Here is a 27,452-nt window from a genome sequence, read left to right as displayed (position 1 = left end):
ACAGCTTCGGCTCACCATCCACGCACCCCACCGTCGAACCAACGCCCCCCACCGCCACCCTCCGCACCTGGACCACGGTGACCACCGAAGACACAGCCCGCACGATGAACACCATCAACTCCGGATATCCAACCGACCCCTGCCCCCACCACATCTTCAACAAGGCCGACTCCATCATCGCACCCCAACTCCGAGACGTCATCAACACCTCCTTCAACACCGCCACCTTCCCGGAGAGCTGGAAGCATGCCGAGCTCAACGCGCTATTGAAGAAACCTACAGCAGACCCCACCGACCTCAAGAACTTTCGCCCCATCTCGCTCCTCCCTTTTCCTGCCAAAGTCATCGAGAAGACCGTCAACAGACAGCTTGCAGCCTTCCTCGAGACGAACGGATCCCTCAACCCCTCGCAGTCCGGTTTCCGAGCCAACCACAGCACCGAGACCGCCCTCATCGCAGCCACCGACGACATCAGAACCCTGCTTGACAACGGGGAAACAACGGCTCTCATCCTCCTGGACCTCTCTGCAGCGTTCGACACCGTCTGCCACCGCACTCTAGTCCAACGCCTCAACAACATCGGGATCCAAGAGAAGGCACTGGAGTGGATCATCTCGTTCCTCGACGGAAGAACACAGAGAGTCCGCCTCCCACCGTTCCGATCCGAGGCCACCGAAGTCATCTGCGGCGTACCGCAAGGATCATCACTCAGCCCCACCCTCTTCAACGTCTACATGAGACCTCTTGCAACCATCGCACGCCAGCACAACCTCAACATCATCTCATACGCCGATGACACCCAACTGATCCTCTCCCTCACCAGAGACCCCGCCACCGCCAGAACGAGCCTGCACGAAGGGATGAAAGACGTCGCCGAGTGGATGAAGAACAGCCGCCTGAAACTGAACTCAGACAAGACGGAAGTCCTCATCCTGGGACCATCACCCTCCGCCTGGGACGACTCCTGGTGGGCCCCTGCCCTGGGCACCGCACCCAAGCCAACCGACCACGCACGCAACCTGGGCTTCATCCTGGACTCTTCCCTCTCGATGACCAGACAAGTCAACGCCGTCTCCTCATCATGCTTCAACACCCTGCGTATGCTCCGTAAGATCTTCCGGTGGATCCCGACCGAAACCAGGAAGACGGTCACCCAGGCACTCGTCATAAGCCGACTGGACTACGGGAACACCCTCTATGCGGGAACCACAGCCAAACTACAGAAAAGACTCCAGCGCATACAGAATGCCTCCGCCCGACTCATCCTGGACATCTCCCGACGCAGCCACATCTCTGGCCACCTGAGGGACCTGCACTGGCTCCCCGTCAGCAAAAGGATCACGTTCAGGATCCTGACCCACGCACACAAGTCTCTCCACGACCTGGGCCCCAAGTACCTCAACAATCGCCTGACCTTCTACACGCCCACCTGCCAGCTACGTTCTACAAGCCTCGCCCTCGCCGCCGTACCACGCATCCGAAGATCCATCGCCGGAGGAAGATCCTTCTCCCACCTGGCAGCCAAGACATGGAACTCCCTCCCCATCCACCCCCGGCTGACACAGGACCATCTCGCCTTCAGGAAACAACTCAAGACCTGGCTGTTCGAGCACTAGCGAACCCCTCCCCAAGCGCCTTGAGACCCTTCCGGGTGAGTAGCGCGCTATACAAATTGCATGATTGATTGATTGATTGATTGATTGGTAGACAGTCGCACCCATCGCTCTCTGCAGTGGTTGAACCCTCAAAACTTAGCAAAAGGGCGGCCTTCATAGACCTGATTCCACAGACTATACTCACAACAGACGCATCATTATCAGGTTGGGGTGCCCATTTCAATATTACACAGTACAGGGCTGTGGTCGGACAAACACAAACGTCTTCACATCAACTACCTGGAACTTCTAGCAGTGTTCCTAGCACTCAAAGCTTTTCTCACCCAACTTGTAGGCAAAACTGTCTGAGTACGCACAGAGAACATAACAGCAATGTACTAACTACAGAAACAGGGAGGGACTCCCTCTCTCCAGCTGTCACGCTGTGCACAAAGCATTTAGAATTGGGCGATTCACCAACAAATCTATCTCCTAGCAGAACACCTCCCGCTGGTAGGCCATCAGATTGCAGCCCTGCTTAGCAGACACAGTCTGAGAAGCTAAGAAGTTCTTCTTCCCTACTTTCAAAAATGGGCTTTTCCACAGATAGATCTGTTTGCAACAGTACACAGTGCAAAATACCCAAAGTTTACATCCAGGTTCCCACAACCAGCATCCAAAGGCAATGCCCTTTGGATGCATCCAAATTTGGTCAGGTATATCTGCTTCCGCTTTTCCGCCTCTCCTGCTAATTCCATTACTTGTTCGGAAAATCAGACAAACGTCCCTCACACTGATATTAATAGCCCCCACATGGGCTCGCAACTTTGGTACACCACCCTGTTAGAACTCTCAGTGGTTCCACATCAAAAGCTACATCTCACACCTTGTCTCCTCACTCAGATCCATGGGGAAGTTTGACATCCAATTCCCAGAGAACTCAACTTAGCGATTTGGCTCCTGTAGTCATAGAGTTTGGTTATTTACAACTACAAATAGACTGTATGAATATTCTCAAGGAAGCTATAAAGCCTACTACTAGAGCATGTTATGCAGCAAATGGAAATGTTTTGTTTCCTATTGTAACAACATCAATCATCTTGATGCGTTTATGCAGAATCATTTGTTAACTGTTGCATTTACAGCAATGTAGTTTAACTTACACATCCATTTGTTTACACCTGGGAGTCGTAGCTGCATACTTGCAAAATAGACAACCCCTATCTCTGTTCAGAGCACCAGTGATTAAAGCCTTCATGGAAGGATTAAAAAGGGTTATACCGCCAAGTATTCCCCCTGCTCCAGAGTGGAACTTAAACATAGTCCTTACAAGGCTAATGGGCCCGCCTTTTGAACCAATGCACAACTGTCAGTTACAATTCCTATCATGGAAAGTTGCTTTCCTCCTAACGATAACCTCACTAAGGAGAGTTGATGAACTTCAGGCATTACCTATACAAGAGCCTTTCTTTCAACTTCACAAAGATTGAGTGGTTCTACAACTAATCCTAAATTTCTCCTTAAAGTAGTTTCTGCTTAGGGGTAATTCAGGTGCGAAATCAAATTAAAATAACATAACATTAGCATTTTCATTATTAATTGAACCATCGTAATTCTTGTATAGAATTTATGTGCTTCAATGATAATAGATGTTTTCACAAAGACAAGGGAACCCGAAAGGTATGACATAGGGACCTTGGGCAGTATCAATTTACAAAAAACAGTGGTCCCTACATGTGGACAAGATAACATACAGAAAACAATAATCATACACCTGATAAGTAGTATGTCTTTTGTCCAGCCGGACAAGAAATTTATTTTAAATGTTCTGGTTAATAAAGTGAATTTTAAGAACCAAAAAAGATAACAAGTGGGCACAGCCGTGACCCACAACAATCAAGACAAAACAACAAAGAAATGGCCAAAAGGGCAAAGCGAAAATCTGTCTGTATACTTGTGGTCAGTGCTACAGACTCAATCTCTTAAACATAACCATACCACTGCATCAAATAATGTAGCATTATCATATTGCATATGGGGTTTTTTAGTCGACGACGTTTCGATGCCTTTTTACATTTGTGACATCATCATCAGGACAAGAATTATCAACATTATTGTTTTGTACAACAGTTATTAACACAATGCCTATTATCGCATTACTTTACACGAAGGAAATGGGAGGCACGGGGGAAGGAAAAACAGGAATTATATATAAGTTTAGGCATGTTGGAGAAAGTTTTTTTTTAAAAACGAGTGACTTGAGAATTGCGGCGAGTGAGGAGGTGAAGATTGTGACCTAGGAGGTGTTCTGGCATGCGTGTCGTTGGACGGAGCGGGTGAAGGGGATAGTGATATAAACACGGGTTCAAGGTCTCTATTGAGATCAATGGGATGTGAGGTAGAAATGATTTAATCAATAATGGCTTTCTGGCTAAGCGGTCGTTCAAGTGATCGAATGGAAATAAGTCTAGCCGAGTGTCTAAGGCAATTGTATGGCTGGGTCGTGAATGACGTGAAGAAATAATGTGACTAGGTCTCTGGACCGTTTAAAAGCAAACATTGGACGTTCTATTAGGGGTTCTATTTTTCTCGCAAGTTAGTGCGCCGCTCTCTGAAAAGGGCCTGGTATTGCCCAAGGGAAACCCTTCTGGAACCAAAGGAGAAAAAGGATCAAAATAAACTCATATGTGTCACCACATTTTCCCGAGCTTTCAATGCAATCAGAAAGAGTGTGCTCAAACATTGGCCAGTTCTTAACGCAGGGCAATTGACAATAGAACGTCCAATGTTTGCTTTTAAACGGGCCAAGAACATTAAAGATCACTTAGTAAGAGCATCTCTGCCTATACAACCCCTAAAAACTACTATAAATGATGCATGGGTTCTCCCACCGTTAACAGGCCATTCAAAATGTGGGAATTGCATTTATTGTGACTCTACCATTGAAGGAAAGTCTTTTGAAGATGGCACTATTAAATTTGACCGCAGATACTTTTCCAACTGTAACTCTGCAAATTTGGTATATGCAATTCTCTGTCCCTGCATGCTTATCTATATAGGGCAGACGAGTCAAAAAGTAAAACTAAGAATCGGCCAACATCGAAGCAGGATCCGGTGTAACACAGCCAATGCACCACTTGTGGAACATTTCTATGAAAAAGGCCACAGCGAGGAAGAATTACTTTGGACAGTTGTCTCTATCATCAAACCACCTCCCAGAGGAGCGGACCTTTCCCAATTGCTCAATAAAGAGCAACTGCATTGGATTTTAAAAACTGACAGTATCAGAAAAGGCCTCAACCGCCTTGAAGACTGGACCTCCATATTGTAATCTCTGTTATATGTCATTATGTTAATGAAAACCGTTTTTAGAAAGTCACCTGTTGCCCTTAGTGCATGCTGCACTATTAGTCTCACACAATCACATTGATCTTTTCACCACTCCAAAATGGCCGCCTCACTGCTGCACATTCTCCACCAGATACCAAGTTACAGTAAGTCCCTCATCGGTTTCCACGGACCATGTGGCTTGAAAAGCCTGTTCCTCTGGCTGACCGGAAGATCGATCCCATCGGACTGCCATATTCGCCATAGCGCTCTGACCATCACAAGTAAGTGACTCTCGCCCTTCGGTAATTAAGCAAGGAGAAATCTGATACACTGCATCGCAGGTATCTAACTCTCCTACTCCGCTCTGTTTTTTTACATTGAGCCATCACACTCCTTTCCTGGCAACTCCACATAATCCTGATGGAAGCCCTGGACTTGATGTGAAAGGTAAATATGTCCTACCCCCTCACTCCGGCACTCCGCCTAAGACAGATGACCGGAATCACTAACCCCATGGCTTTTTCTTTCCTCAGAAAGCACATCTATCTGCGTTTACTCATCAGTATTCCTGAACCCACGAGGAAACCAACATATAGGTTACTCGGTTCTTTCTCCTGCCACCGCCCGCGATTATTGTCACATCCAGAGACCTAGTCACATTATTTCTTCACGTCATTCACGACCCAGCCATACAATTCCCTTAGACACTCGGTTAGACTTATTTCCATTCGATCACTTGAACGACCGCTTAGCCAGAAAGCCATTATTGATTAAATCATTTCTACCTCACATCCCATTGATCTCAATAGAGACCTTGAACCTGTGTTTATATCACTATCCCCTTCACCCGCTCCGTCCAACGACACGCATGCCTGAACACCTCCTAGGTCACAATCTTCACCTCCTCACTCGCCGCAGTTCTCAAGTCACTCGGTTTTTTAAAAAAACTGTCTCCAACATGCCTAAACTTATATATAATTCCTGTTTTTCCTTCCCCCTTGGCTCCCATTTCCTTCATGTAAAGTAATGCGATAATAGGCATTGTGTTAATAACTGTTGTACAAAACAATAATGTTGATAATTCTTGTCCTGATGATGATGTCACAAATGTAAAAAGGCATCGAAACGTCGTCGACTAAAAAACCCCATATGCAATATGATAATGCTACATTATTTGATGCAATGGTATGGTTATGTTTAGGAGATTGAGTCTGTAGCACTGACCACAAGTATACAGACAGATTTTCGCTTTGCCCTTTTGGCCATTTCCTTGTTGTTTTGTCTTGATTGTTGTGGGTCACGGCTGTGCCCACTTGTTATCTTTTTTGGTTCTTAAAATTCACTTTATTAACCAGAACATTTAAAATAAATTTCTTGTCCGGCTGGACAAAAGACATACTACTTATCAGGTGTATGATTATTGTTTTCTGTATGTTATCTTGTCCACATGTAGGGACCACTGTTTTTTGTAAATCAATGATAATAGAATCAGATAAAAGTAATTAGCAGTATAAGCACATTGAACAAAATAAATAGTTCCACCATCTTTCTAAAACAATGTACATATGCAAGCATAGAACATCTGTATGTAGCTTTTTCCTACAAAGCTTTCCCGTCTGTGTGTCTGTCTCCCATTCCCTGTAGGGAGACTATGTAGCTCCCCTTTCTAGAAGAGTCGGTCAAGAAGGAGCACACTGCATTGAATAATTTCTTGGTATGCACTTTTTATTAGTATTACAGGAAATCACAATGATTGATTGTCTCTGTTATATTCTTCTTTCCCACAGGGTCTTCCTCTTCAGTCCCTTAGGTGAGCCTCGGCCGCCGTCGTCCCTCGGACAGAAAGAAAAGACCCAGGTAAGTGTTTTTGCTTCATGGTTTAGTCAAGGGAGGATGTGAGGGATAAATAATAGCTATTCATAAATGGGAAGGGAGGGGGTAGAGGTTGGAGCAACCAAAAGAAAAAGAGTAGCCGATGATTTCTGCGCTTGTCTTTCTTTTCCGTCTCACTTATTTCCTTTTCCCTGGGTCCCTTTCACCCCTCAGCCTACCCTCCCGTCCCTCTCTGACTCAGCCCCTTTCCAAAAGCCCCGTAGACCCCCACGCACCTGGAATAGCCTCGTCAGTGAGGTCTGGTAGTAGATCATGCCTCCAGGTATTCTGAGGCTATTCCCCTCAGGACTACCACTGCCCCTGCAGTGGCGAGGGCCCTCATTAGCATCTTTACCAGGGTGGGCTGCCCTAAGGAGGTGGTGTCATACAGAGGTACCGACTTCATGTCTGGCTACTTGAAACACATGTCGAAGGAGTGTGGCGTGAATTACTGGTTCACTACCCTCTACCACCCACAATGTAATGGCTTTATTATTATTATTTTTTTTAGAACTTTATTTTAATTTTGTCAACATACAACCTGGCAGTCAGAGTATACAGAGACATATCATACCAATATGTTCTACGTCCGTAGGTTAATCAAGAAGCAGTCAATAATTACACATGCACTTATCTGCTTTCCCATTCTCCAGGTGATCAATAAGTGTCCCATTCCCCTAATTGGGAATGTACCTTATAATTATCATGTGGAGACACCTCCTTGCTCATCCCCAGTGTCGTAGTGTTTTGCCTCGTCAGTTTCAGAGCCAGAGTCTGTGTCTGTTGTCACTTGGGAAGCAGGAGCTAGGAGTTATCTGTATGAGCACGGCAAGTGTTTAGTGTATCCTCAAATTTGTCATCCTGTCTGCTAAGGCGCATATGTTTCTCCTCAGCTAGGGCCCAGTTGAGCGCATCTGTAAGCCAGAGCGCAATCGTTGGGGCATGCTGGGGTAGCCATGTGATTGAAATTCTACGTCATGCCAGTACCATAGGCGACTGGCCAAATTTATAGGTAATCTTGCGCCCTTCTGGCATCTAAAGAGGCCTAATAAACAGCATTTGGTTGTCAGCTCAATACTTAGTTGTGTGGCATGCTCCATTTCTTCGACAGCTAGTTGCCAGAAGGAGTGTATTGCATCGCAGGGCCATGGTTAATGTAAGAAACCAGCCCCCACACTGTTGCAGCGCAGGCGTATATCTGGGCAAGACACAACCATTCGATAAAGGTCTTGTGGCGTTAAGTAAGTCCTTCACAGAAAATTATAATGTAAGTCCTTCGCAGAAAATTATAATGTATCAGTTGAAAATGGGCATTACTAGAAACCATGCATGTTAGTTCACAGGACCGCTGCCAGTCTTGATCTTCCATTGGAATGTCAAAGTCTAAATTCCAGGCCTCTCGGGTCCGTGTGTAATGTGCAGTGTCTACTGTACAGTTTAAAATGCAGCCCTTTGGAGGTGCGAGGGGTCGTGGCTCATCCTCTTCCTTTCGGGGAGGTTACAACCAATACCAGCAGTACCATCCCTATCCGGACCAACCGAGTTACTCCTCCTCCCTCCAACAGCAGTCGTTTCGAGAGCCGCAGGCTGCCTCTTACGAGCAGTACAGAGGGAAATCCTCCTGCTGAGGTAGAGATTCCTCAAAAAAGCAGTGACCACTGTCAACCACTCTTCCCATCAATCCGACGAAAGTTGGAGGGCAGATCTCCCATTTCTTCTCCAATTGGTCCGCAATAACTACAGATCGATGGGTTTTGGACATAGTGTCCAGAGGCAACACTCTGGAATTTGTGAAATTCCCTCCAAATTCTCCCCCCAGAGGTCCTCCTCCTGCCTGTCTGAAGGAACTTTTATGCCAAATCAGTCTCATGTTAAGGAAAGGAGCGATCAAAGTGTACCGAATCTTCAAGGGGATGCAGGCTTCTATTCAAGATTCTTCCAAATCAAGGAAAAATCAGGGTGAGTGGCGCCCCATTCTGGACATTCGTTCCCTCAAAAAGATTCTCAAGAAACAAACTTTCCAGATGTTGTCTCTCCTAGAAGTGCTTCAGTTATTTGTCTTAAGGGGATTACAAGCCAACACTGGACCTTCAAGATGCCTATTTTCATGTCCCTATTTTACCCAGACACAGAAAATTCCTGCGCTTCAGAGTGGCTGGCAGAGATTTCCAATTCCAAGTCCTTCCATCTGGCCTTCACTCTGCACCCGAATGTTCACTACGGTCTTGGCACCGGTGGCAGCATATCTTGGTCAAGTTGGTGTCCAAATATTTCGCTACCTCGACGACTGCCTTATAAAGGCACAGTCGTTCGCAGTCGCAACCAGACACACTCAATCATGCCTGTCTCTGTGTCTTTCCATCACTCTGGAGAAGTCTCAGTTCACCCCCTCTCAAGTGAGGACCTTCTTGGGGGCCATCATAGACACACAGCAAAGAAGGGCGTTTGTCTCAAACGAAAGACAACAGCGGATTTCCAAACTGGCAACTCTCCGGCGCACATAAAAGTATGTTTCTGTTCGACAGTTCAAATCGCTTCTGGGGATGCTGTCTTCCGGTATTCCCCTAATTCCCAACTGTCGCCTCAAAATGGGACCCCGACTGGAGAACTCGACAACCAATTGCAACAAGTCTCAGGGTCCTTCGACATCTCAGATATGAAGAGCATTGCTATGGTGGACTCACATACCAAACATCTCTGCAGTTCGTTTGTAGTGGACACTCCAAGTTTCATCCTCATGACAGATGCTTCCCTTAGAATGGTGGGTAGCGCATCTTCAAGCCCTCACAGTCAAGGGGAAATGGGACACCCACCTATGAACTTGGCACATAAACCTTATGGAGTTACCGGCGATATTCCCGGCTCTGAAGTCCTTTTGCACCCTCATTCAAGGAGCTTCAGTGTTGATCCGAATGGACAACACAACAAGCATGCATTATGTGACCAAACAAGGGGGCACGAGATCCACTTTGCTATCCCTACAAGCTTAGCAAATTTGGGATTGGGCGATTCAACAGCAGATCACTTTAATAGCAGTCCATGTTCCAGGGGTGTCCAACCTTCTATCGGACTCCCTGAGCAAGTCGGTCCCGTCAAACCACTAGTGGGAACTTCATCAGCCGACGCTGGACCGCATCTTTCAGCTTTGCGGACACCCCAATCTGGATTTATTTGCGACCAACCTGAACCGCAAAAGACATTCGATGCAAGTTGGCTTCCCCACTCAGAATCATGCAGAAATGCGTTTTTGATGAACTGGTCAAAAATATATGCTCACGCTTTTCCACCGATTCCTCTAGTCGCAAGGGTACTTTGGAAAATGCAGAAAGAACCCTGCTGCATTCTTCTCATAGCCCCCAGATGGCCTCGCCAGTTCTGGTTTACGGAGCTCCTCCTTCTGTCGGAGTGCAATCCAATTTGGCTGCGCCCAATTTCAAATCTTCTTACAATGAACCACGGCCTGATCTGGCATCCGGATCCAACTGGCGCCTGAGCACTATGAGTTTGTTAATTTGATTATTCCTCCGGGCTGCAGGGAGGTTCTCACTAACGCTAGAGCACCGGCCACTATCAAAACCTACAAACTCAAGTGGAAACGGTTCAATCTTTGGTGTGAAGCTTCAAATTCAAATTCTTCAATTTATCTCTGAGAAGACAGAGATTCTACACTGTGCAGTAGGTAGAATCCCTCCTAAACTTCCGCTTGAGTTTTGGCCAACATCCCCTGCTACTCCATTGGCTCCCAGTAGCGTGGTACGTAATGTGGGAGTCATGGTTGACAACAAATTGACATTTGAAAACTGTCAACAAAACAGCTGGATGTTGTTTTACACTGATCAGAGCATTTTGGAAAATCCTTCCGATGTTCTCTCAACAGAACAGAGCGATGATAGTCCGGAGCACCATCCTCAGTAAGCTGGACTATTGTAATGCCCTGTTACTAGAATCCCCGCAATATCTGATTGAGAGATTGCAGAGAGTACAGACCATGGTGGCCAAACTGGTACTAGTGCAACTACGCCACTCCTCCCCCTCCCGGGCACTCTCAGATTTACACTGGCTGCCAGTCTCGCAGAGGATACGATTTAAGGCACTATGTATAGTATTTAAGGCTCTACATGGTCACGGGCCCAAATCTCTGCAGGAGAAACTGACATAGTATGTCCCTCCACGAGCACTGCACTCCTCATCCGCTAATCTGGTGAGGGTGCCTAGAGTTAGGAAAGTCAAATCAGGAGGTAGGGCCTTCAGTGCGGCAGCGTCCCGCCTTTGGAATACTCTTCCATTAGATACGAGACAAATAGACAACATCCTGCAGGTTAGAAAAAGGTTAAAAACCTGGCTCTACCCTCGAGTATGCTCCTTGGCATCCTGCTAACTCTTTCATGGCAGGGGTCACAGTCTCTCGGCCCTAAGCTAGTCGCCTGTATCACAGCGCCAGGTTACCCGTAGGGTGTCGGTTGCACTTTACAAATAATGATAACTTAAATAAATAACTGTTCACCCTGTTCACTCTACACCAGAGCAGCTTCTGCCTTTTTTCTTACAATTAGCAAAATCCGGCCTCTCTCACTCTACCCTGAAGGTTTTTCTGGCTGCAGTTTCCAGATTCCGGCACGATGGCTCCAATTCTCTTTATTCTTCAAGAATTATTCAACAACTTTTCAAAGGCTTATTTCAGATGTTCCCTCCAATTCCACTCCCGCCTCCTCCTTGGCATCTGAACATTGTGTTGGCACAACTCATGAAGTCCCCATTTGAGCCCATTCGTAGGGCTGATCTTAAATTCATCTCCAGGAAGACATCACTGCTTTTAGCTCTTACTTCAAGTCCGCGAGATACAAGCTTTTACTATCAAACCACCTATTCTTCAATTCACCAAAGACGCTGTGGTGCTCCGCACTAATCCGGCCTTAATTCCTAAAGTTCCATCTAATTTCCACCTGAATGAGCCTGTCATCTTAAAGACTTTTTTCCCTAATACACAGTTGCCATCAGAAAAGACTTTACATTCTCTAGATGTTAAGAGATGTTTGACATTTTATTTGCAAAGAACAACCAGTATCCGTAAAACTGATCAGCTCTTCATAGCCTACGGCAGGATGTGTGAAAAACCTCCAGTTGCTAAACAGACTATTGCACGTTGGATATCTAGAGCAATTTCCTTTTGCAATCAGCAAGCAGGCAAGACACTTCATGCCAGTTCAGTAACAAGTTCAGTAAATCTTTATTTCGAAGAATAAAAATTCCTCATAAAAACACATTACATAGTAAAATTTCATTAAATATCATTCCTGGACTTTTAGTAATAAAAGGAAAAACTTTAAAAAAGAGAGGGTATAATTCATAGAGAGAGTCTGATTATTTACAAAAACAAGTTAATTTCTTGTATTCCTCAATCTTACGGCTACTTTTAAAAAGCTTAAAATGGCACATAGAGTATGGGTGTCACTAGCTTTCTGTAGGAACAACAGTGCAGCTCTTGCATGGCGAAATTTCTGTTTCCTAAGAATGTCTACCAAAAACAAACATCTAGGGTTTCTATAAAATGAACATAAAAGTACAAAATGAAGGGTGTCCTGTGGAGACCTATTGTCGCAGCCGCAGGCACCCTTCTGCTCAATTGTTAGAGTAAAACCAGCAGGATAAGCTAAAATGTTTGGTAACCAATTGAGCCTAAAACGGCACATTAAAAATCGGTCATTTTGGCTATACATCAGAAACAGATATGATTCCATTCCCACCCCGTTTCTTACAAGGTCGTGAGCTGCTATTGATTTCTTTACCGAACCAAGGCCTCTTCTGTCAGATTCAAATTTTTCTAAAAGCAATTTTTTCACCTTTAGTTTACAACTATTTGAAATCGAAGATGGATCATTAAAAAGTTGGCACTGGTCAATATTCACTAAAGAGTCTTTCACGTATTTTAGCCAAGGGATTTGTAGCCCCTTGTCTCTCTGCAAGCAGTCCGACACAATTTCCCTGCTCAGGGATGCCTCCGGATTGGTCCAGATTCTAGTCCATGCCATGAATGGCCTTAGCTTAGCATTGTCTGAGATATATGGCATCCCCAGTTCGGCATGGGCAATTTCAGCAGGGATGGTATGTGGGATTTTCAGGATTCTCCGGAAAAATGTATCTTCCTGTTGTTGAAGTTGCTTGCAGTCCCTGAAACCCCTTACCTCAGCACCATACAAGGCCTTTGCTGTACTGATTGAGACATATAATGCCATTATCTGTTCTGGGCACCATCGCCCCAACCTTCGGGCAAAGCTCGATATGGCACCGTTTGAGGCAACAAGCTTGGTACAATGTTCCTCGAGCAGCTGGCTAAACTGAATGTCACCATCAAATAGCACACCCAGGTAGGGGAAAGTCTTTACTTTACCCAAAGTATGTGACCCTATCTTAAACACACACTTATTGGCAGGTTTTTTGCCAGCCACCATGACAAAGGATTTATTTAAGTTGACAGATAGGTCCAAGTCAGCCATAAATTTAACAAATCCATCCACCAAAAGTTGTAAAGCCCTCGGGGTCCTAGCCAGCAGGACTGCATCATCTGCGTACAGTAGTACTGGGATTTGACCCGGTCCTACTTTGGGGCAATCAACTTCTAGGGCGGTGAGGGCACTCTCTAAGGCATTAATGTAGAGTGAAAAGAGAAAAGGGGCTAATATACACCCTTGCCTTACTCCTCCTGAGCATAGAAATTGGTCAGTTCGCCCCCCCTCTGGGCTAAAACGGACCCTGGCCGTAGTGTTCCAGTGCAGCTCTTTCAAGATATTTATCAGCCCCTCTTCAATGCCTAGCTTATGCATCATGGACCACAGTTTAGTCCTATTGACATTGTCAAAGGCCGCAGCCAGGTCAATGAATGCCATATAGACCGTGCCCTTGCTGGCTTTTGTATATTTGGCTGTTAAAAGATACAAATTTAGTCACTGGTCACTGGTCGATCTACCAGCTCTGAACCCATACTGTATGTCAGCTAAAGTTCACTCCATGAGCCGATTTAAAATCACTCGACCCAGAATTTTGGCAGAAACATCTATGAGCGAGATCGATCTGTAGCATTTAGGATCATCCCTGGTCCCTTTCTTAAAAATGGGTACGATCAGTGCAGTGGACCAGGAGCGTGGTAGCCCTGATTTGATAGCCGCGTTTAAGACCCTGGTTAAGATCGGGGCCCATAGGTCTATATTACTTCTGTATAGATCCGGTGGGATACCATCCGGACCAGGGGCCTTGTTAGGGGTCAACCCGCTGATCGCTTTTGTTATCTCTTCTAGTGAGAGGATTATTTTACCACTCCGGGTACCCTGCCACTCGCCCTCCTGGATTTCTAGTTTTGACTTATTGTATAGCCCTTGGAAGTGATTCACCCATTGATCTGGGAGGATGTTGCTACTAATCACCGGGGCGGAGTTATCATTAAAACACGGCCTATTTACAATTCTCCAAAATTCTGCAAAGTCCCTGTTTTCTCCCGCCTCTCTCAAGTCAGAAGAAATAGAAGCTCACGGTTGCCCGAGGCACTACCGGGCTCCGTGATTATTTTTAAAGGTTACGAGGGATTTTTAAAATTGGAACTGTGTATTTTATGTTGCACTTTGCACTTTGTCTGTTAACCCCCTTTTTTTAGGTTTCGACCTGGCGATCTGCGCAAGCAGTTCGCGCAGGTGAAATCTATTGTTTACCATATTGGCTATCGGAACGCCCCCCGGCTCCCATTGGCTAGCTCCATAAATGGAGGCTAGCCATTGGGAGCCAGATCTGTCCGTCAAGGCCGGACCAGATTCAGGGGCGTTCCCGCGATTTTTTCGCTCTCCACCTACTTCTGTTCGTCATCGCGGCGGTGGGTGTGTGTTATTTTTTTTTTTTGAGTCGGCCTGTTTTCTTCTTTTTACAAGTGTTTGTTGTTGGAGTTGGCTGCAAGATTCGAGTTCCCACGAGGCAATCAGGTAAGGAGCATTTTGTTTATAAATGTGTTTTCACTTTGTAAGTTTACGTATTTTGAAGTTTTCGCTCTTAATGTCTTTTTTTCTGTTTCCTTTTGTTTTTATCCCGTTCCCGACCCCCCCCCCCCTCCCGCTGTCCGTTCCCGCCCCCCCTCCCGCTGTCCGTCTAACCGTTCCTGCCCCCTTATGAAAGGATTGTTGCGATTTTAATTTTGGCACGTAATGCACAATTTGACCAATGGCAAAAACGTCTCAAAATTATAAAGCTAAAATCCTAGAGACTGGTTGGTAAATTAGTGCTTTGTTCCCCTATTTACGCCAGCATTTATAACAATTCTGTAAATACCAACGAGAAAGGTCCAAATTTAAAAAAAATTACAACAAATGAAAATAGGTAGCGGTAGACAGAGGCAGTGAAGGGTGGGCGGATCCTGGGAGTGAGATAGAGGGTCACAGAGGGGAAGTCAGCGATACTGACACGGCGAGGGCGGTAGAGGCAGTGAGGGGTGAGTGAAAGGTCTAGATGGCGCAATACATTGTGAATGAATAAGGGAAACGGGCTGGGAGTGAAACGGGAAATGAGGGGCAGCAAGGAAGACGGAGGTAATGCGGGACAGCCGGTGAGACCGAGACCCTCGCACAATAGCTTATCCTCTTCACACGGGCCTCGTGAGAGCAGATAATCCGCGGGAGCATCAAGAGGCTGCTTTCCTCTGGCGGCTGCAGCATCAAGGAGAGACCAGCCCGCCAGTCCTAAAACAGTCTCATGTGAGGCAGATTCCCCAGCCAATACGCTTGCATTTTTAAAGCATTGCCTCGCAGCCAAAAAAAGTTGAAGGGCGAACGGCCAACGTTTGTGTCTTTACAAACCTGGCGTAAACACAGCTGTTAACGTCTGATTACCCTTCGGAATTCTCTGATGGCTATTTCTGATGCACACCTGGCGAGTCACATCATTGCAGTTTTTTAGTGGCCGCCAGTTGCGATTGTAAGTAACCCTGTTAAAAATAGTGGCCAAGCCCCCCTGCTTCTCTGCGAGAGGGTCATGTTTCTAAAGCGGCGGCCTCTGTAACAGAGTGGCTGGCTAGAGACATCTAATGGCCACTGATTGTGCTGTACTGCGTGGCACTGCCGCAGGGCGGAACTTTCACTAGCTTTATCCCCAGCTTGGCTTGCACCACTTCCCTGAGGCAGCTGTGGAAAAACACTTCGGATAAACCTGAGGACAAGGATGTCTTGGGCAGGAAATGCTATTAATAGACATAAAAAGAGAAAAGCCATTCAAACGTTGAAACACTTAATTTGCGTTTTTGCTGTCGCACTATGACCCTACACCCGACACTGTCTTTCCCAAGCTTCTTGGAATGCTTGGATACATTTGTATCCACCACCTAGAGGGTGGCTCTATGCACTTACCTTGCTAAAGTTTCCAGTGCCTGGACTGCAGCGGCGCACTTTAGCATTAACAAATGTACGAGCACATTGACGACACTGAAAGGTTTCGAGCGACATGCTTGACACGAACAGATGTTGGGGGGTGGGCATGGAGATATGTGGTTAAATTGTTAGTGGGAAAAATGTAGTTATTGGGAAAGAAAATCAACAGAAGGTAGCGAATAGCTAGAGGCATTGGGCACATTAGACCTCGTTTTCATTATGATTTTGTAACGTGAATAGGATGTGCTCTTCTGAAAGTTTATAAAGCTCTCTGTTACCCTGGGAGGCAAAGCTTGTGGCAAGTAAAATCCACAGAACATAAACAAGCGAGCACATGCTCATCCGCGCGCCCGCGGCTACACTCCTCCTGTAGGTAGGAAAGCACCTGCATCTCCTCCTGCCTTTAAACCTTTTTCGCAATGAGCAACAACAATGCACTGGGCTCGGGGGTGCAACTAAGGCCCCGCAGCCCACTGCAGTGTGTGTGGGGATGGAGCAGGCTTACCCATACTGAAGGGGGGCCCCCCGCCCCACCTTATGGGCATTTGAGGGGCCACTTCAGCTTATCTTGCAGGATATGGGGAGGGGGGAAGGGGAGGGGAGGGCTCTCACTTTCTTAATCTATTGTAGTGCAGGTCAAAGTAAGCATTCTCTTTCAACTTCTATAGACGCCTGAGAGAAAATCTCACCCCACATTAAGGTGACCAGATTTTCAAAATTAAAAACTGAGACAGGCAAGAGACACGGAAGTAGGACGACAAAATTGGCAGCATTAGCATAGCGCATGGAAGTATAAGCACAGCGCTAGGACAGATGTAACACGCAACTTCAGATACATCGCTGTGTTAATTTAAATGTAAAAGTCAACAGATCCACCTCAAAAGTAAAAACATTGGCATTTTCTTTGTAATGCGTGGAGCATACACTTCAGCTAAGGCCACAGCATCAAGCCGACAACCCAGACCCCGCGCATTCAAAGCAAATCCATTAGACTAAATTTTCCTTAGAAGAAGGCGAAAGGATTGTTTTTTCCCCCAAAGAATATGCATGCACTGGGCACTGGTCATATTTTCAAAGAGACGCACACGGAATATAGAAACTGTGCAGAATTCTTATGCAGTGTTAGCTAGATTCCCACAAAACGTTATGCAGATGTCGTAGGCTGTTCAAGGACACCCCCACAGCTTCATCAGCCTGCAGTGAATGTGCAGAATTTAACAGCGTTTCTGGCGGAGCTGCTCACATCTTGGTTTCCATATATGTACAATATTCGTTCCTAAAACGGAAATAATTCTCACAGGAGTGATATGAGATTCCGTTCTGTTGCTGAGGTCAGGGGTCGAGGTTCATAATCAAGGACTGCTTTGCCAAGAGGCTACTTTAAAATATTGTTTCGTTTTTTTTTTGTCCAGTCTGTCTTCTGAAGGGGAATGTTTATCCCAATGACGAAATTACTTAACATGACAACTTCTTAGGACTTTTGTTCATCTGGAAATTTCCAAAACTATTTGATGTAATCCTGTGGTGGATCTGCCACAGTGGTTGGCTGGACTTCTCTTAGGACACAACCTATCAGCATATGGGCACACTAGAAGGAATGGTCGCTTGATGGCTAGTTGGAACTATACCCTAGATTGGGCCACTGGAGCCCAGAATGCCTGTGGCCAAGTCATGCTAATTTCTGACTCTGCTTGTAACGTTACTTACCACATGAAGTCCTGTTTCCCAAAGATATCGAGGCCTAAAAATGACAGATGATTTCCTGATGGCCAGGTGAAGTTTATTGGTATTTGAAGAACCACATGTCTAAGGTGGTTGCTCTCAGGACTAGCTGATCTCTAGGTATCAAGCTGTTGTTTCGTCACGCTTGAAGTACCAGATAAGATGGCAACAACTGGGATGGGAAAGTCCCTATCTAGCGACTTGAGGCTGTGTGGTTAAATAAGAACTAGGCTGCTAGGGGTGGATGATCCTTAGTTTACCATCTGGTCAACACTCAGATTAGGATAATCCCTGTCTAACAACTAGAGTTTGTCATACAAACTTGTTGCCTGAGTTGCAAGATGGAGTGATGTGATACAGAAAGTCTTTTCTGCCTAATATGGCAGCGCACAGCATATACTGATATGTGGATGGCAAAACAAAACAACAATTGGCAAGACGTTCCAGCGGCACAAGATGGTGTCTCACAGAAGATGCTTATACCTGGCTAGTGAAGTGGCACTGTTCTATATAAAAAGTCTAAGCTGGCTAAGATGGTGTCACCGATGATGCTTGCTGACTCGAAAGCCAAGCCTACATCATGCATGCAAGATGGCATCATTCAGAGTACGCTGATTTTTAGCTAGGTGGATAATGATCTGTGACAGGCCAAGGATTTTTCAAGCTCAACACCCTATTATTTAAGATGTCAGCTCCCAGCATGGCCTGATTTCTAATTTGAAGCAGCATGGCGCACTCACGTAATGTGACATGTTTCATCATTTGGCACCTCGTCCCACCCTTTTTAGGTTTTGCCTGGCGTAGCACTGCGCAGCAGTGTTCGCGCAGGCGAAATCTTATGTTAGAACAGTATGGGACTTTGTACCGCCTCTCTCTTCCATTGGCTAGCTCCATAAATGGAGGCTAGCCATTGGAACAGAGATGCGTCCGTCATTGTGGGAGCACATTCGTGGGCGTTCCGGCGATTTTTTTCGCTCTCCGCCTCTTTTTGTACGTCATGCGGCGGTGGGCGTTTTTTTTTTTCTTCAGAGGTTTTTTTTGTCATTCCTCCAGGCCGACCGCCGCCGGAAGAAGTCCAGGCTAGTGCTCCCCTCCCCTCCCGCTGTCCGTGTGCCCGTTCCTGCCCCCCCCCTCCCGCTGTCGGTGTCTTCGGCCCCACTTGTAAATGCTTGTTCTCAAGTTTCTACCCTTTGTTAGAAGCGGTTCAATCCTGTTTGGGACCAGTGGTTGGTGTGCAGACTGGGGGTGGGGGCTGCTGCTCCTCTGCCTTACATTGGCTGGAAGAGTCATGTGTTGCTGACCTCTCCAGGAGTGTTCCATAAGACAGCGACATACAAGTCATAAGTTGCATTTATTAATACTGATCAAAGTTACATTGTACTATTAATTCGTGTTTGCGAAGAATGATGATTCCCATTTACTACTGTTTGATGATCGGAACGGAACTTTCAGTTTTCTTCTCGCGTGGTTTCAAACCAACTTAAATTGATTACTGGGTACATTCGGGGGATGGGATCTATTCCGGCTCTGGTTTGATTTCTTGCATCAAACTGGCACTGAATGGTCGAGTTGTCTGCAATGTAGGGTTTTATTTCAACGTCACTGCTTCTCACAATATCTTTGCCCTGATCTCACCACGCGTTCTCCGCCCCTTCCTTCCCGTGGATTGGCGGAGCACATTTGTTTGTGCGTTGCCAAGGCGACGTTTTAATTTTGTCATTGGCTGACGCTGTTAACAAGCCTGAGGTGGACAGGTTTTCTTACCCAACTCTTCTCAAGAATGAGCGCATAGCAGCTATTAATAGAATAACTATTGCCCATGTTTTGTCTGTTTAAGCGGCTCCTGGAATGATCCAGAGGATGTATAGGTTCTCAATAAGCATGAATCCGCTGACAGATTGTGAGCACTGGAGTCAAACTAGCCACGTTTTCCAATACACAATGTTGGTTGCAATCATAAGAAGTGGTATGCTTTAAGTTTCCCATTCTTAAGCGTAATTATTCTATAATATTCATTAAAATAGTTATGAATTAAGAATTCATAACCAAATACGCTTTTGTTTAATTGCAAACCACGCGTTTTTATTCATACCTCGACTATAACACAATAATTATTTAACTGAATCGGCTTTTTAGCGGCGTTCTTCATGCCTGATCTTAGAATGGATTCCATTCAATATCTATCCCGCCCTCGGGAAACGACATTGGGTAGGTTTGTACTATACCGCATCTCCGGAAGTAGGGGCCGGGGCGGTGATTGGTGGCAAGTAGGCTAGGCTGTGCTTTTACGTCCCGTTCTTTGCATATGAGGCGGTGCTGCTTGCTGCCTGTGTGTGTGTGTGTGTGTGTGTGTGTGTGTCTCTGGGTGTGTGTGTGTGTGGCTCTGGGTGTGTGTGTGTGTGTGAGTGGCTCTCGGTGTGTGTGTGTGGCTCTGGGTGTGTGTGTGTGTGGCTCTGGGTGTGTGTGTGTGTGTGTGGCTCTGGGTGTGTGTGTGTGTGTGTGTGTGTGTGTGTGTGGCTCTGGGTGTGTGTGTGTGTGTGTGTGTGGCTCTGGGTGTGTGTGTTTGTGTGGCTCTGGGTGTGTGTGTGTGTGTGGCTCTGGGTGTGTGTGTTTGTGTGTGGGGCTCTGGGTGTGTGTGGCTCTGGGTGTGCGTGGCTCTGGGGGTGTGCGTGGCTCTGGGTGTGTGCGTGTGTGTGTGTGGCTGGCTCTGGGTGTGTGTGTGTGTGTGGCTGGCTCTGGGTGTGTGTGGCTGGCTCTGGGTGTGTGTGTGTGACTCTGGGTGTGTGTGTGTGGTAGTAATTGCTGTCTGCTGAGCTCGTCCGTAGGGTACAATAGGTCTCACATTTGCGAGAGATTAAGCTATTGGAAATGTAAATGACAATGCCATTTATTTATCTGTTTTCAAAACCAACACATAAATACAAATTTTGTCATTTACAATGCCAATAGCTCTAACTTTTCCAAAGGAGAAACCGTTGCATTGTAAATGCTTGTTATACAGGCATTTGCTTACATCTGTGCATTTGCCCCTGACTCGTCCCCTGGCAGGCTGCCCGGGACCCGACTTTGGCCGCCATTTTTGGTGAGGAGCCTGGAGTGGAGCGGAGGCGAGCGGACTAGCGCTCGGCCCCTCCCGCCCTTAGCCCTACAAAAGCCTCACTTTGCTTTGGCCAATTGATAGAAGCTCACGGTTGCCCGAGGCACTACAGGGCTCCGTGATTATTTTTAAAGGTTACGAGGGATTTTTAAAATTGGAACTGTGTATTTTATGTTGCACTTTGCACTTTGTCTGTTAACCCCCTTTTTGTTATACAGGCTACTCACTTGATCGCATTTGCTTACATCTGTGTATTTGCCCCTGACTCGTCCCCTGGCAGGCGATTGAAGCGCTGCCCGGGACCCGACTTTGGCCGCCATTTTGGGTGAGGAGCCTGGAGTGGAGCGGAGGCGAGCGGACTAGCGCTCGGCCCCTCCCGCCCTCAGCCCTACAAAATGCCCCCCCATAGGAAGCGCAGCGGACGAGCGCAGCGGGCGCGACGCAGGCGCGCTGGAGTTGTGCCTGAGTTAAGCCCGTCTGCGCCCGTCCGCGACCGTCCGCGACCAGACGGGACCTGGGGCCAACCCCCCTACTTCTGGCTTTACGATCCCCAGACTTACATACTCCCGCTCTTCTTTGTATAGCCTGCGACCGTCACCTGGTATTTATTGTTCCCGTTTGCGCTGTCATGACGCCCCCTTGTCCTGCCCTGCTTGCGCTCTGGCCCTTACATCCCTTCCCTCAGAGCTGTGTATTCCCTCTTCCTCTTTTTGGACTGCCACCCCCTTCCCAGTGACTGTATACCCCTCTGACTCCCCTCCTGACATTAGTTTTATTAGTTTAAATTGTAGATCTCTGCCTAAACACAAGAGGGACATATTTGACCTCCTCACATCGTCTAGTCCGTCGGCCTTGTTTCTAACTGAAACCTGGCTCAATGACTGTTCTGGGCCGGACATTGCCACTGCCCTCCCTGATGAATACACCTTTGTGGGGCGTAATAGAACTCTCCGGGATGGAGGTGGCATTGCCATTATTTACAAGAGGAGCTATTCCTGCAAGTGGGAAGACCTTGATATCCCTAATTGTGAAGCAGGTAGTTTTAAATTGCTATTATCCCCGAATTTTACATTGTCCGGTGCTCTTCTGTATCGTCCGCCTGGTGCGGCTGGCGCATGGGCAGCTGCCCTTCCTGAGCTTATTGCTCCCCTTTTGCTGGAATCTAATAATTTCCTGTTATTAGGTGACTTGAACATTCATTGTAACGACACCTTATGCTCTACTAGCACTCATCTTATACAGGACTTTGCCGCCCTCAATTTAAGTCTTCTCAACTCCGGTCCAACTCATAAAGGCGGCAACCTACTAGACCCAATCTTTGCTAATCTGGACACTGTAACTTGTCTACCTTCCAGCCCTATTATTTGGTCTGACCATTTTATTGTAGAGTTCCACATTAAGACAGCGGGTGCGCCTTGCCCTCCTGGCAACCCACACTCCCTTAGAACCAGTAGAAATTGGCAAAGACTTAACCTGGAGCAACTTAATAATTCCCTAGAAAAGACCTTGCCTCCTCTTTCTAATATCTCTACGGATGATGTGGGGACGATTAGTACCTGGCTTACCTCTGCAATTGATCTTTGCCTCCCGGCACGTAAATGTAAGCAAAATTTTCTGCACCCCCCTGCTCCTTGGTTTAACGAACAACTAAAAATGGAGAAGTCCCGCTGCAAAAGACTGGAGCGTATTTGGAGGTCAAACTACTCTCCTGCAGATAAAGAAAATTACAAACTCGCATTACATAAATATCACGCTTTATGTAATACTGCCAGGGCCAATCATGTTAATAACACGATACTGAAAGCCCAGAATCGTCCCAAAGCTCTTTTTAAGGCATTTCAGGAACTATCCGGTATGTCATGTGCTCCCAAAGCCCCCTGTCTGGATAGCACTCAATGCAATTCACTGGCAGACTTCTTTACGGAGAAAATTGACAGCATCTACGCGGGTTTTGGAGCTCTACCATCTGTTTCATCCAGTTCATCTATACAGAACCATGACCAACTATCCATTCAGGACGACCCTGCACGGTCCTTATCTCCTCTATTAGATAAGTGGGAGCTCATTTCTATGCCTGCCTTCCAGAAACTGCTGGCAGAGATCAAATCCGGCTCTCCCTTGGATCCCATGCCCCCCAGATTCTTTGTACCCTAGCCTCCGCCTCACTTGACTGTATCTTGGCTCTCTTGAATGCTTCTCTCATTGAGGCAACTGTCCCTAACGTCTGGAAGCATGTGATGGTGGTTCCGCTTCTGAAGAAAGCTAAAGCTGATCCCAGCAACCCTGCCAATTTCCGACCCATCTCCTTGCTTCCCTGCCTCTCGAAGGTGCTGGAGAAACATGTCAACCGTCACCTAACCACTCACATTGAATCAGCGAACGTCTTTCATCCTTCCCAGTCAGGTTTTCGGGCGGGCTTCTCTACGGAGTCCACCCTTCTGGGAGTCACGGAGACAGTCAGACGCCAGGTAGATAGAGGGGAGACGGTGGCACTCATCCTTTTGGATTTGAGTGCCGCCTTTGACACCGTCTCCCACACCATCCTTCTTTCTGCCTTGAAGTCTGTTGGGATCTGTGGCTCCGTACTTGCTTGGATCTCCAATTTTCTCTCTGATCGCACTTTTCAGGTCTTCTCCCCCTCTTCGGTGTCCACTGTTCATAATTCCCCGTATGGTGTCCCCCAAGGTTCTATTCTCAGCCCCTTGTTCTTCAACCTTTATGTTAGACCCCTTGCTTTTCTTGCCGAACAGTCTGGACTATCTATTTTTTCGTACGCTGATGACACTCAAATCATTTTTTCTCTTTCTTCTATTCAGCACTCCCCTTCCTCTTCTCTTCGTTCTGGGCTTATTGACATCGCCAATTGGATGCTGACTAACAAACTGAAGCTGAATGGCGACAAAACGGAGCTGCTCCTGTTCGGGCCGGACTCCGCTCTCTGGGGCCCGCAACATTGGCCTCAGCAAATGGGACCATTGCCGGTCCCAGCAACAACTGCACGCAATCTCGGGGTCCTCTTTGACAATCAGCTATCCATGAGGCAACATGTGGTTAAAGTCTCAGCCACCTGTACTACCATCATCAGGTGGCTGAGGAAGATCACATGGATGCTTCCCCCAGACACCCAGAAGTCAGTGGTCCAGGCCTTAGTGACATCGCGGCTGGACTACGGTAATGTACTTCTTCTGGGTGCCTGCAAGGAGGTCACCCGTAAGCTTCAAGTGGTCCAGAACATGGCTGCCCGTTTACTCTGCAATCTGCCTAGAACCACCTCAGTTTCCTCTTCCCTGCGCAGCCTGCATTGGCTGCGCATAGAATCTAGGTCCAAATTCAAAGCTCTATGCTTTATGCACCGTATCAAAGTTGGAAAATCCCCTCACTATCTATCCACCTTAGTCCATCAATATTGTCCCTCCCGCACTCTCAGATCCTCCACTCAATGCAGATTCTCAGTTCCCCGCTTTAAGCGTGCTAGAGTTGGTGGGCGCTCTTTTTCCTACTTGGCACCCTCGCTCTGGAACTCGCTTCCCATCCCTCTGCGGTCTGAAACATGTTATCTTAAGTTCCGCAAAGGAGTGAAAACCTGGCTGTTTTCTTTGTAACCTGTTCCTTGCACCTCTGTTTGCCCTCTTTTACTTCTGCCCTCCTAGCACCGGGAAACCCACGGGTAGCTGCGCGCTTAATAAACTCATATATAATAATAATAATAATAATAAGTCTGCCCAAACTTCTGCTTGTAGCACCTTATTCCTCTCTTTCACTTTGGTTCTATAGTTTAATCTACAAATGGCCACTTCTGTCTTATTCCTTGGTTTGATTTTGAGGCAAGCTTTTAGGTCCCTTAAGGCTTTGGAGCAACTTTTATCGAACCACCGTGGGTTCTTAGAATCCTTCCTCTGCCCTTTGGCTTCCAACATTTTGTCCACTAGACTTGTCAGGGATGTAAATGGCTCCACTAATTCTAATCCTTCTTTTAGGGGGTCCAAACAGTCTTCTACCTGTTTTCTTCCTTTTTGGACTAGTGTTTTGTAAAACTTGTGGGAATTTATCCTTGCCCACTTTAGTCGCCTTCCCTGGTCTATTGGTTGGAGGCTGGTGCCCCCCCCTTTGAGTTTGCCCCCCCCGCAAGTGTGTATAATTTCCATAACAAGGGGGTTATGGTCACTAAAGGTACTCCATTTAGTTTTGACCTTGGCAATTCTATTTTTGGCAAAGGAGGATATCAATATATAGTCTATAATAGTGGAGCTCCCTCTTCCTTTAAACGTTGGAACATATGTGCCCTCTACCTCCGGGACTATTAAGTCGATAGTATGTGCTAGTGAGTGGGCTTCTATAATTGCATTTAGTTGTATGCCCTCCTGATTGTGTTCCAGATGTGGCCCATCATTAAGAGGACAAGTATCCCAGTCTAGAGAGTCCGAGGGCAAATTTGGGCAGAGATGACAATTAAAATCGCCCATTACTAATGTCATTGGTACCCCCCCCCCCCTTTCTTCAGCTCTGCCTCTTGTATGAGTCTATCATCTAGCTCACGTAGTGCGGGATTTTTCCCTTTATGGGTCCAGGGTTGTAAACATTAAAAAGCTGTAACCTCAGCCCTCTACTCTGAAATATTACAGTTTGCAGGGTGTGTGACGTCCAGGTTGGTACAATCCAACTGCCTTCTAGAGTTAGATCGACGTAGAGCGCCAGCCCACCTCTCGCTCTTCCTGCTCTACCTTTTTGTGCGGGCACAAAAAAGCACTTGTAGCCCTCTATTTGATATGGTGCAGAGCTGACTGCCCATGTCTCCTGAAACGCCAAAATATGGAATCCCTGGAGTTCATGCCTCCAGTCGGGATTATCAAATTTACCTGATAAGCCCGCTATGTTCCATGACATAATATTCAGCTTTCCTGTCCGCGCTTCCCCCCTGCTCATATCCCGCGGGAAAGGGCATGAGCCAGTTAGCCTCTCTATCCCGGCTTTCGCTTTTTCTTTAGCTTTATTGTTTAAGTATTCTGCAGTATTTTGCCTATCTTCACTTTCCTCCGCTACCACCCCTCTATCCTGCCTTCTAATCTTTTCTCCCTTATCCTCATCTCCTGACTCTAGTCATTCGTTTTCGTCCAGGGACTGTAAGGGACTATATCTATTTGTCCACTGGGGGCCGCCCTGGTATGCTGTGGGTTGGATGCCATACTCCGTGGGCCTTGGACCGTGTCCATCTGTGAATCTACTTCTTCCCGGCTGTTGGAAATTTAATTGGTGTGTAACCAATTTCCTGGGGTAAAAATATGCTAGTGGCATGGTCCTTATCGTGCTAGTGGTATTTCTGTTGTCATTAGCTGGTATATAATCCACTAGATTCGGGTCCCTGAAGTTGGCAATGATGCATTTCCCCTCTATTTCTTTCCTTCTGGTTCCCACCCACTGTGTCCTTCTTAGATGTAAAATTTCCCCCCCTCTCCCTCCCTGCAAGGGTCTATGGATATTTAGACAGGTAGTGATCTTCTGTTTATGTTCGTTATAGGTTTCTCTCTGCCCCCGTCTGAGCCCTGGTACCCCAGTGAAAATGACAACAAAGGGGCTTGCTTCCGGGGGTAGGTTTACGCATAAAAGGGGACCTTGAGCTCTAGCATTTTGCTCACTATTTTGTTGCTGATTATTTGTCTGATGTGGGGTGACAGTGGTATCTGGCTGCCTTTGCACTCCTAGACCCTGTCTTTGAATTTTGTTTCTATCCGTGTATCCATGTGTGTTTGTTCTCCCCCCCGTCTTCAATTACCCCTTCGGGCGCAACATGCACCTGGGCGATGGTGCATTGATCATAGCTAACACAGTTATTTGATGCTAAGGGTAGTTGGACTGGGAAATTATTGTTTGTTGGTACCCCCTTATCTATATGTTTGTCTATTGGGGATTCCCTTGCCTTGCCCTGTCTCTGCAATTTGTTAGCTATTTTGTCTATTTTACTCACTAGTGGTTTAATTTGACTAGTTATAAATGCCTCCAGGTGCTTTTGTAGATCTAGAATTATGGAGTCAAGCCACCTTGGGGGGATTGGGGGGTCTTTGGGTTCTATTATTAGGACTTCATCCTCTATGTCTTTTGGCTTGCTACACTTATTAGTCTTTTTCCTGGTCCTTGTTTGCCGGTTCTTGTTTTGACGCTTTTTAGTTAGTAGTTTAGGTGTTGTGTTTGTATCTATATTTATAGATGCTTCTTCCTCTACTGCTAATTGTGCACAGGGGACTGCGTCTAATGAGTTTTCCCGGCTACCTACATCTAACGTGTCAGCGGGGCTTAGTTCCTCAGTTTGTGTAGGTGTCAATGGCAGGGAGTCATTGATATACGTCTCTCTGCACGCTCTATATTCCCTGCAACCTTGCGTAACATTAGGTCAATGACCGTCGGAGTGGCTTTATGGGCTGGTACGTCTCTACGCTCTGGGCC

The 27,452-nt window shown here is 46.6% G+C and overlaps 1 protein-coding gene across 2 annotated transcripts in view; it reads left to right on the top strand.

Moving 5' to 3' along the window:
• The window catches only part of LOC144827495 (uncharacterized), a 60,385-nt gene that overhangs the window by 18,891 nt on the left and 14,042 nt on the right, over positions 1-27,452 (top strand). Inside the window, exon 2 of one of the 2 annotated variants that reach the window (XM_078685802.1) lies at positions 6,713-6,782. The exons of the other annotated variant lie outside the window; for it this stretch is intronic. The gene's annotated coding sequence lies outside the window, so the exon portion shown is untranslated. The remainder of the gene's footprint in view (positions 1-6,712; positions 6,783-27,452) is intronic. 2 annotated transcript variants of the gene reach the window in all.

This window comes from Lissotriton helveticus, chromosome 1_1 (genome assembly GCF_964261635.1).
Source record: "Lissotriton helveticus chromosome 1_1, aLisHel1.1, whole genome shotgun sequence".
NCBI lineage: Eukaryota > Metazoa > Chordata > Amphibia > Caudata > Salamandridae > Lissotriton > Lissotriton helveticus.
Note: the sequence above shows the minus strand (reverse complement) of the source record. Positions and strands in the feature narration are given on the sequence as shown.